At 32.0% G+C, this 12,381-nt stretch overlaps 2 long non-coding RNA genes across 2 annotated transcripts; one reads left to right on the top strand and one right to left on the bottom strand.

Annotated features, from left to right (window-relative positions):
- The first annotated feature begins 5,372 nt into the window (after nt 1-5,372).
- Nucleotides 5,373-7,144, top strand: LOC114316701 (uncharacterized). The gene is made up of 2 exons (XR_003648285.2): nt 5,373-5,703; nt 6,035-7,144. It is a non-coding gene; the product is annotated as an uncharacterized LOC114316701 (long non-coding RNA).
- LOC145796930 (uncharacterized) lies at nt 6,589-10,646 on the bottom strand. Its single transcript, XR_014337675.1, has 2 exons — nt 9,432-10,646; nt 6,589-8,567 (listed from the first exon to the last, which is right to left on the bottom strand). It is a non-coding gene; the product is annotated as an uncharacterized LOC145796930 (long non-coding RNA).
- Between the last annotated feature and the right edge of the window lie 1,735 nt (nt 10,647-12,381).

Below are 12,381 nucleotides of genomic sequence, written 5' to 3'. Positions count from 1 at the left end.
CTGTCCTAGTTTGGAATGGTCACTATGGATCCGAATATGCACTAGGTCGAATGGTCAAAGAGGGTGTCCTGGTAAAACCGGGGTTTGTGTTCCCATACAGGCAGAGCCCACAACCGGTCAGCCTTATGGTCATGCCTTGACAAGACAAGCCTCCGGCAAACCGTTCAGGAATAGCAGATGGCAAACACGGTGTCCTAGGCGCACCAATGCAAATGCAATGCAAAGAGACACACAAGTGTAGTCAAAAACAGATATCAAGAGTTCGAGTCAAGTTCTCTAAATCCCCAGCGGAGTCGCCAGAAACTGTAGACGTCCCCGAACGCTCCCGGGAGGGACGAGCTCCCGTTCTGTTCATTTTTGGGGTCACTACAGCTCAGGACCCTCAAATTGTCACGGTTCTAAATCTGAACCAAAGAGTCCAAATCCGGCAAATCGTTTTGAGAAAACAGATTTTGAAAAAAGTGCCAAACATGGACTGCTTTGCCAGATACAGAGTCGCCACCTAAATATTTTATTTTGGGAAATTTAAGAAACCCTGACTCGTTGCCTAAGGCCACGTGTCCGTCATCACCAAAGTTGCCTCGGCTCGGAAACTTGGGTACGATTGGGGAAGGTCACTTCGTGAGCACCCCCGCTCGCCCGGTCAAAGACCGACCTCTACTAACCATGATATCTATTTTTGAAAACATTGTATGTTCTTATTCCGGTTATTAGCCTAGGTTACTATGTGATGCGCACAGCATACAAGTATGAACTGAGTCGCCTGAATTTGAACAAAACATTTTATGTTTGTTTGTTTGTTTGAAAATGGTTTGATGGTGCTACCCGCAGGTAGGCTTAAAATGCAGATTTTGCCACCCTCGGGTGGGCTTAGAAAAGATGATTTTGCCACTATCTAGTGGGCTTAAAAAACTCACAATTTGATGATTTATTCCAATCCAAACAACCCAACCTTCACCCACAGGCATTCAGGTATGCTATTCATGGCAGTCACTCACACGCATGCAAGGATGCTAAAGCATAAAACTTACCGAGTACTCCAAGCCAAAAAAGAAGTTTTATTAGAAATCATGCATGATCCTAAGTATACAGAAATGCCTAATGCAACACATGCAAAAATGCAACTATAGCAGGCTCGGCTATTCTAAGCATGGCATATGGAATGCTACAGCTAACATGTATTCAACTTGAAATTGAAAATACAATGCAGTTAGTATGATGCGCCGAGCCCGGTGCATGCAAAACAGATGAATGAATGCAAACATGCTATCATACTGTATGCTAATTGAAATATGCCCTAATCTAACCATCATAAGCAGGTAAATAAAAGGAAAGAAAGACGTGGGGTTGAAAGACATACAACACACTCACGCACACTTATTACAGTTGTGCCCTCGCGCAGAGGGTCCGAATAAATATACAGTCCCGAATAGAAGAATATTACAGTCCCAAATATTACAGTCCGAATAATGTACAAATTCCTAATTAATTAACAAATTAACTAAGAAAGCTGTAAAACTGGCGTGCAAGCCAGGGACTGCCTTGCTTCTGATGAATGATGTATGTCTGGGCTGCCTTGCACGGAAATCCATGACGATGCCCCAATCAGCCTCTGTTTGCACCTGTTCTTGAAATGCGTGCCAAGCCTCGGAAGACCGCTGATTCTTGATTTTGCTGCAACAGAGAGCAGGAAAGGGGCATAGCAATGTATTTTCACAAATATATGCATGCCTCGATCCTCGTGCCACCAATCACGTATATCGAGGCATGATGGCCAAGGAGTCGAATTGCACAATTTAATATGAAATGAATGCACATGAAAGCACAACAAGACCTAACTCCATCATGGATGATCCGGAGTGTCGGTGACTGGGGAATTGAGATACATTCCGTTACTCGGAGTACGAAATGCACCTCGTTTCCCGTGCCCGGGCTAACTCCTATCCCGAACACGATGCAATATGCATGACATGCATGAAATGCAACTAAGATACAATCCTAACATACACAATGTCATGGGATGGCATACACGCTACACGAGGTAATACACAACCGAGCATACACAATGCTATGGATGAAATGGCATACGTAATGCAATAATGGGCTTACACCAACATGAGAAAGCCTCAGCCACACTCACATAGGAGGCCATCAGATGAAAACAAGACAACTCGAAATGCGTGCACGCGTGCACGCAAACCGAGAACCGACCCTCAGGCACCGGAATGCCACTCTAATGAGACATGGAAAAGACATGGAATATGATATGCAAATATGCAAAATTAGTAGCAAAATGAGGGGGAAAACAGCCCCGAAACAAGGCGAAATGACACCCGATGCATGGAATTTCTCCCGAAATGCAAAACTAGATACATGAAATGGCTTACAGCTATACAAAGCATGCATAATTGGCACATGGAATGAAAATACAGAAGCAATGCAGCCCCAAAATAAGCACTTTTACAGTTCAAAGCATGGCCAAACAGCCAACAGAAACAGGGCAAAACTAGGGTTTTATTATTGTAACAAAAATAAACATTGAGTTTTTAATTTTGTCAATTTAAACTTTAATCTTTTGATTTGTTTTCAATATGAACCATTTGTCTTTTTTTGTTAATTAATTAACAAGAAAAATAATATTTTAGGCATTAATATCATTATAAGTGTATATAAAATATTTAAAATATCATTTTTATTGATTTTAATGATTAAAATACTTTTTTTAAATCAATTTTACTTAACAAACATACGTAATAAATGGTTTATATTGAAAAAAAATCGAAAAAAAATCATGATTTAAATTGATAAAATTAAAAATTCAGAGTTTATTTTGTTATAACGGTCAAATTTTAGATTTTTTTTTTTTTTTGTAACCCCCTGAGATTTTCTGAAAATATAGATTGCCACCTATGGTTCTGGAAATTATATATTTTTCCCCTTCAAGTTTTTAATCATATAATAATTGACATCTTTTAATAATAAATCATCAAGTAATTAACAATTTTTAACGATGTCATAAATATATTTAATAATTTATGTAATTTTATTGTTGTATAGGAAAATAGTTAGGATTTTATTTTTATTTTTTTATTAATTTTGTTAAATAAAAAAATTATAAGAGCATATTTGTAATTTCTAAAATCACATAAAATTATTCGTATTTTAAGTACACTTCATAGGATATATTTGTAATTTATCTATTTTTTCCTACATGGGTTGTGGCCAACAATGAGTCTCATTATAATAATTCTAACCATTCATTTTAAAAAGTCCTCGTTTTATATCATTTATATAAAAAATAACTCGATCGAATAATTGCAACATTTTTATTTTATCGTGTTTGTTTTCAAAAAATAGACAAAAATATATATTTTTAAAAATAGACTATTCATTTTTTTTAAGAGATAAACACAATACAATGAAAGGCTACTATTATCAAATTAACATAATTTTTCTCATAAATGATATATACGACTGATCTTACAAAATAAATTATTTAAATTATCAAAATGAGATATTTAATGGACTTTATAGGTCAAGCCCAACCCTATACAAAGTGAGGACACATAATATTTCTCTAAAGCAAGATATTTTTTAAAAAATAGATAAATAATAAAGGACAGCCCCACCAATCTAGTTTGATACATAATAACAAATGAATAATGATACATAATTCTAATTTGAGAGCTTCAAATGGAGCTTTAGTGAAGTGGAAGACAGAGATAGAGAGACGATTGTGGACCCCACCTTCACATGGGTACTCTCTACCTCATTAAAGTTGCATTAGAGCTCTTAAACTAAAGTTCTTAAATATTATTGATAACAAATCATGGTAATCTTGCTCTTTTGGACACTATCATAAGTGTGTTTTGATTAGATTTTTGTATCATATATAGAATTAAATAATAGAATCAAGCCCCCAAAACAAAAACAAAAACAAAAAAATCATAAAAAAGCTCTAAGAATGATTATGTCAACACTATTAAATCAAGGAGTTCTAACTTAATTGGCTAACCCTCTAGCCATCAAGTCTCTCTTCAAGGTATATAAATATGCGTTTCAACTCTTCCGATGTGTTGACTTGACACTACTTACTAATTTTCACCAATTAAAAAAAAAAAAAACACTATTGAGCTCACTTCCTTTTCAAAAACAAATCTAAGATTTTGAGCCTTATACGAAAATACATTTTTAATTTTGTCTTTGAATTTTAAATTTTGAATTTTTGATTTATTTTTAGTTTAAATATATATTTTTTCTCATCAATTTTACTTAACATAAATAAATATATAGTTTAGATTAAAAATAAATTAAAAGATTAAGATTTAAATTGATAAAATTAAAAATTTATTAAGACTCAAATCTTGAGGGTTTTATATATATATATATATAATATTGTCCCTATACTTTATTATGGTAATTTAATTTTGTATATATAGAAAAATAAAATATACAAAATCTTACGCTATGCTCACTTGGGTGGGACGCACATTAATGAGTCTCATTAATAAATTTCACCTCTCACAAAAAGGTTGTGATTGAATTTTGTGCGTGTAAACAAATAAAAGGGGTACATAGAACTTATATGTATTAATTAGTATATTAATTAATGTATTAATATATGGTATGACATTATTATTAATTTTAATTATTATATAAATTATATATACTAAAGACTTTTTAAATTATGTCATATCATCAATTGGTACACTAATTGGTATCTTAATTGGTATGTATCAATTAATGTACTAACTAATATACAAATAGATGATGTGACATAATTAATGATGTGACATTTATAATTTATATAACAGGTGAAGTCAGTAATAATGACATAACATTAGTTGATACACCAGTGTGTACATTAATTGGTGCATGTAGCACCACTAGAGTTTAAATATAGATTTTAATTAGTGAATTTATTTTTCAATAGATTTTATGATAACTAATGGCGTTTTTCATCAAATACTATTACAAAAGTGACTAATTGTTAATTTTCTATGATAAGTTAAAAAATTTGTCACTAATTATAACTTTTAGTGACAGTTTAAAAAAAATCGTTATAAAAAAATATCCCAATTTTTAATTTTAAGCGACAATTTAAAAAATTCATCACAAAAAAAAAAATTCACTAATTATTAGTTTTAGTGATAATTTATAGAAACTGTGACCAAAAAAAAGTCATTAATTATCAATTTTTAGTAACATATATAAAAAAATCATCACAATAAATTATTTTTAACAATAATTTTATAAAAATTTATTTTTAATAAAATTTAATGGAAATTAATAACTATTAGGACCGCGGAGTTTATCCCAAATAGAATAAAATAATTGACTATATATACAATAGATGCTGCCTAACCAAACCAAGGCCTCACATCTCACCTTTACAAAAACCCCAGAAGCATCTTCATTCGTTTTTTGTTCCGTGTCCAGAGGGTGAATTTTCACTGTATCTTATCTTCCATACAAATACAATCCTGCATCTTCAAATGGCTCAGGTAAATTTTTTTCATAATTGTTATTTACATAGCTATATATGATGTCGAGAACCAATTTTCTATATTTTTCCCCTCATTTTTATTTATTTACTTTTTCTATTTCGAATTCAAATTGTTGCATAAGCTCGTGTTGAAGGTGATGACCATGACCGATGAGAAGACAAAGAAGAAAGCTATAGAAGCCACTGCTGATTCTACGGTACTCATGATATAAATTTTTCCTTTTTTTATTTGATGATTTTTTTAATTATTTCTTCTAGGGGGTCTTATAACCATCAGATTTCGATCTTTTGATACCAACAACACATCCGATATGTTAGTGGGATTGAAAATCGCATACTGTCAATAGAGCTGATTTGACTGCTATAAAAACTCTTTTTTAATAATTTTAAATTCATAACTGCGTCACTCGATTCTCAAAATGTATTGCTGAATATTATGATACCGTTACACCATGATTAATTAGGTATAATTGATGTTGATTTGTTTCTTATTTTGATGGGTATTGGTATTGAATTTTTGAACAACAGGAGTCGATTCGATAGCGGCGGATCTGAAGGAGCAGAAAACAACGATGATCGGAGAGATGGACACTGTGGCAGTGGTGAAGAAGACGAAGAAAGTTGGGAAGGTTGATATCATATCAGTTAGGGGTGCTTGTGGATCGGTTTTGTCCGGTTTACAATTCGGTTTTGACCCGCTCGTACCTCTGTGGTTTGGAAAAAAGTCAAACCGCAACTGCCTGCAGTGCGGTTTGTGACGATAGAGTTTGCGGATGTGCGAGTGGTTGCGGGCGGTTTGCGATTTAAATAATTTACATTACAAAAAAAAAAAAAAAAAAATTGATTGCATAAACAGATCTAATTACAAATTCAACATAATTAATAATTACAGATTCAACATAATTTAAATAATTACAAATTCAACGGATTGAATAACACATTGAATAACACATTGAATAACATATCTAATTACAAATTCAATAACATATCTAATAACATTTATAATTAATAATTAATAATTACAAATTCAACATAATTAATAATTGATAATTAATAACAGATTCAATCACATATCTCACAGATTGAATAACAGATTTAACACAGATTAACATAGATTTAACAGATTTAACAAATAAACAAATAAAAAAAAACATCTGATTGCATACACATCTAAAAATTGCATAAAAACATCTGATTTAACACAGATTTAACACAGATTTAACAGATTTAACACAGATCTATTGCTTATACATCTGATTGCATAAAAAAAAAAAAAAGAGACCGGGGAGATCAGACATAGACCAGACAGACAGATCTGAAGAGCAAAGCAGAGTCTTACCTATGAGTTGCAGAGCAAAGTCGATCTTGCGAAGCACGAGAGAGTGAGATTTGAAGTGAAGCTGGGCACAGAGTTGCGATGAGAAAGCAGAGATCGATCGGTGCGATGAGAAAGCAGAGATCGATCGGTGTGATGAGAAACCAGAGATCGATCGGTGCGATGAGAAACCAGAGGTCGATTGGTGTGATGACAAACCAGAGGTCAATCGACGATGAGAAAACAAAGTTGAAAGCAGAGTTGCGATCGGTGCAATGAAAAACGAGAGAGAGAGAGAGAGAGAGAGAGATTGATATGAGATAAGAGAAAAAGAGCTCTCTCCAGCTAAGGAAATGTAATGTGTTTGATTGTGAGAGATTAGGGTTTTTTTTTTTTACTTTTGTTTGTTATACTAAAGATGAAGATCAACGGTCTAGATTTTACATATAAAAATAATTATAAAAAAATCTGTTTAAGCGAGCGGGTTAGACAGGTTGGGTTCAAACCTACAACCCCGCCCGCAACCCGGAATTCAACCATAATTCAAACCGCATCCAACCCTAACGTGTTTGCAAAACCGCCCAAAGGTCTACGGGTCGGGTAGGGTAGGGCAAGTTGGGCGGGTCGAATAACCTTATGCCTACCCCTAATATCAGTTGGTCCAACCAAAGAAGAGAAGAAAGAAGAAAAGAAAGAGGAAAAGAAAGAAGATGACAAAAAATAAAAAACACTAAATTCCAAGTACTCACTATACAGGCCTTTCTTAATCGGAAAACTCTGTTCGTAGAAAGGGGAAAAAAATTATATAAAATATTTTACAAAAATAATGTAATAATGTCATTTTTATAAATAAACTCATCATTATGAGTGTTTTATTTTAATTTGAGCCTTATCATTTTGTATAAATTTTTTATTTGTATATCATTACTTTTTTTCCTCCCGTGGCACCATTGCATTAAAATATTTTGAGAGGAAATCTTAAACGTAAATAAATAAAATTGAACAAAATAGTTGCCGTCCTTTTGTAATCTTCAAGGGAATATCCTGGAACTCTTTTTTTATTTTTATTTTTTATTTTATTTCCTTTTCTAGTTAGGTATTTTCTATTTTAATACAATTTTAACTGCAATATAAGATACTAGTGTATGCCCGTGCCTAAAGGCACGGTATAAATAATATTAAGATTAAAATGTTGTTATAAAAATATATTGAAATATTTTTCTTCTTAAAGAACCTATAACAATTTTGGTTGCATTACATGCTCTACAAAATTCAAATAAAATAACAACTTCCCTAATCTTAATGCAAATTAATAAACACATATCAGATTTATAATGTTCACTAATATTACAAATCAAAATATAAGAGCAAGTAAAAAGAAATTATAAACACTGAACAAAAAACATAAAATAAAGTTATTGTATACTAAATCTATAATAAAAAGAAAAAAAATACTAATCTATATAATAAAGCACATTAGTAATGGATACAATCTTGTTAAACACAGAAGTTTTACAATCTTGGAACAGCTTGGAATAGTTTTTCTTCTCTTGCTTAGACCACCCCAGCTAGCTGACCTCTTCAAAAAGCTGCTTGGATTGCCAGAGCAGCAATGAAAGTTGGTCTCTGAATTGAAGTTGTTTCTCAAATACCCTTTCTCAAACAGGTAGAGCTCAAGGATGAAAGGCTCTTGTTGCTCTTGGAGAAGCTCTCCAAGTTGTTTGGGCATGGAGGAAGCCATTGGAGCTGTGAAGCCAAATGGGTTGAGAGAGAGGGTATGAGAATGAAGACGTTGCAAAAAATAAAAAGAGACAATGTTAACCAACCTCTGTTTGGCAACAACTAAATAAGTTATATATATATAGATTTTTTTTATCTTTAATGAATTTTTTTCAAATTTGTGTCATCTTTTTTTTTAATCTTTAAAAAAAAAACTTTTTTCTCTTATTTGGAAGGATCTAAAAGGTAGAAAAAAATTTAATTTTTTTTTAAAAAAACTTCAATAAAGACAAAAAAAAAAAGCCAAAAAAATGGACTTAAAAAAAATGCAGGTTTATCTAGTCTAGTAAAACTTAAAAGAAAAAGTTTTTGAAAAAAAAATTAAGTAAAAATGAAAAAAAGTGCTAAAGCAACTATCATACCAAACTGAAAGAGTTAACACATGAATTTATTATATTTTGTGATTTCTCATTTATGAATATGAACAATAACACATGAGATTCTGGGATTAGTTGAAGAACATATAATGAGTTGCAGTTACAGTAGTTGCAGATGTATTAATTGATTAGGGGCAGACAAAGCATATCTGTCAGTTTGAGGACTGAACAAAGAGTAGAGAAACTAGAGAGAAGATTGGGGAGATTTAAATGAGGGTAGAGAAGAGTTGAAGAAAGAGTGTTAGGGTAAGGACAAAATGGTGATTGGAACAAAACATTGAAATAGAAAAATAAGAATATCAAGGAATTGTTTTGAATTGCGGCACTACAATCAAAGTTTTGGTAAAATTCCAAACCAATATCAAGGACTCACATCAAACAACAAATTCATACAATTCAAACAACTCAACACAGTGATGAAGAGCAGAGAAAGGGAGCGAGTTCGAAGACTTACCTTGCGAGTGCGAGTTTGAAGGGAGCCGAAGGAAAAACAGCGTCGTTTGAATTGCAGCAAGAGAAATTGTCCCTGTATTCCAGTCAGTAAATTTTCTATCAGCGTCATAATTTTAATTTCGGACAGAATTCTTCATTTAGTAAATGATAATGTAATAGAGATAGAAAGAGGGGGGGAAAAGAAAACTTTAAAATATAAATTTCACGGGAGGGGATGCATCCATTGATATTCACCCAACCTTGAAATAGAAAAAAAAAAAAGAGTGTTAGGGTAAGGACAAAATGGTGATTGGAACAAAACATTGAAATAGAAAAATAAGAATATCAAGGAATTGTTTTGAATTGCAACACTACAATCAGAGTTTTACTAATATTCCAAACCAATATCAAGGACTCACATTAAACAGAATTCAAACAACAAATTCAAACAACTCAACACAGTGATGAAGAGCATAGAAAGGGAGCGAGTTCGAAGTCTTACCTTGCGAGTGCGAGTTTGAAGGGAGCCGAAGGAAAAACAGCGTCGTTTGAATTGCAGCAGGGGAAATTGTCCCTGTATTCCAGCCAGTAAATTTTCTATCAGCGCTGTAATTTTAATTTCGGACAGAATTCTTCATTTAGTAAATGATAATGTAATAGAGGTAGAAAGAGGAGGGGAAAAGAAAACTTTAAAATATAAATTTCACGGGAAGGGATGCTCTCAAAGCCCAAACATGAAATGAGATCAGTCCCACTGCCTGCTGGTATAAATTAGTTACTGTAACATTAAAAGAACAATAATAATAACACATCAAACCATAAAATTAAAAGCTGAAACAACAAAAGTTGAGAGAGAAAGAAGGAGATGAGTGAAACAACAAAATTTGAGAGAAATAACTTACCAGAGTGATCTCTGATGGGGGGAGAAAAAGGAAACAACAAAAGCTGAGAGAGAATGGAAACTAAATGACAAATAATAACAGTATGGAGAATGGAAACACCTTTAATAAGAGCCAAAAAGAAATAGAGAAAGGGAGAGAAAGGTAAGAATTTCCACTCTGTTTATTCTCTCTTTGCTGAATGGTTTTTATGGACAAATGAGAAGGCTCCAAAAGGTCATTTGTTTCAAGAAATTAAAAACCTGCAATGCTCCCATGCCTGCATTTCCAAGAGTCCACATGGATGGCGCTGCTGCTAATGCATTAGCTAATGCTTTTCTGCACATAGAGAATAACCAAAATATAAAAAAATTCAAAACAATCATATATTCAAAAAAGAAAAAGAACCTAAAGTGGAAAAAAAAATTAATAAAATCAAAATTTAGTGAGAAAGCTGGAACTTGACACTGGAATTTCAAGGGCCTCAGTGTCAGATTCTTTCATCATATTATGCACCCACAGCTTTCCTTCATTGGCTGTGGCAACTATTTAATGTGATGTTGTAGTAAATTATGCAATGGAAATAACGAAAAGAATGCTATGGCAGAATGATGCAGTCCCTGGTAAGAAAGAAACTACCTGCCAAGATTTTTTTGGGTGAATAACTACCTGCCAAGATGGTCATGCTCAATACACGGATAATACTGAATTTCCGTGTAGACTATTGGAAATGCAAGCGTCAAGAACTTCAAGTTAATTTCTACTGAAATGAAAATGCTTATGAGAATATAAGTTGAAGAGTTTTCTTTGCCTTTTCTTTGCTTTTTGTTTTTTGTTTTAAGAGTTTTGGTGGTCATAGGTTATGTTAAAGGAATATTTATTTATTTATTTATTTTTCTTTTGAAAGAGTAGGGAGTGAATACACCAATTTATAGAAAATTCAAAAAATTATGAACTGCCCTTGAACAAACATTTTTTCTTTTCAAAGAGTAGGGTATAGAAAATTCAGAAAATTTATATAAACATTCAACTAAGAAGTCAAAGCATTGAAATTTACAGAAACATTCAGCAAAACATTGGGATTAATCTTCTATTTTGGGGTTTGAACAGACAGCCACAGAAAAAGCCCGATAGAGAGAAAATCAGACGTCATTTGAACACAAATAACAAATAACAATTAGTGATTGAAGTATACCACTCCGGAAACAAAGAAACGACCATGAAGCCAAACAATTCCAATAATCAGAACATCAATGTGCAAAGAAACTCTTCAATCCCAATATAAGGAAATTAAACACAAACAAAAATAAAATAAAATAGTATGATCCATCATGCACTTAAAAAATAAAGGAGAGAAAAATTGGAAAACAAAATAAAATATAAACACCTTAAATAAAATAAAATAAAAATTGGAAAAATTTGACACATATTATTTAAATAAAAAAAGTATATTTTATTTATAAAATTTTCAAAAATAAATTAAACAATACCTAGCGTATGCTCGTACCTAAAGGCACGGTGTAAATAATATTGTAATCAAAATATAATTATAATTTATACGTATCATGTTAAAATTTATGGAGTCTGTAGTATTTTTTGATAAAAATATTGAAAAAATATAAAGAAATACTATTTTTCTTAAAGAACTTGTAATAATTTTACTTGTATCATGCGCTCTACAGAACTCAAATAAAATAACAACTCCACTAACCTTAATGCAAATTAAGAAACAAACATATAAGATTTAAAATGTTCAAAATATAAGAGCAAGTCAAAAAAAAATTATTAACACTAAACAAAATATACAAATCAAAGCTATTGTATAGTTGCTAACATTCAATAAAAAAAAAAAAATTACTGGACACCAAATAAAACACACCAGCAAGTGCTCTGCAATCTTAATAAACTAATGTATGCCCGTGCCTGAAGACACGGTGTAAATAATGTTTTTTTTTTTGAATAATTTTCATTTATCATTCTCTCTTAAGTTAGGAAAATTGACGATCAAATATACCTAAAATTTTGTTTACCCATGACACACAAAATGAATAGATAGCATGCATTTGAGCAAGAAGATACCCTTTATTATAGATA

The sequence above is a fragment of the Camellia sinensis genome, chromosome 8 (genome assembly GCF_055761805.1).
Source record: "Camellia sinensis isolate YWXY chromosome 8, ASM5576180v1, whole genome shotgun sequence".
NCBI lineage: Eukaryota > Viridiplantae > Streptophyta > Magnoliopsida > Ericales > Theaceae > Camellia > Camellia sinensis.
The sequence above is the reverse complement of the archived record's forward strand: the minus strand, read 5'-3'. Positions and strand labels throughout refer to the sequence as shown.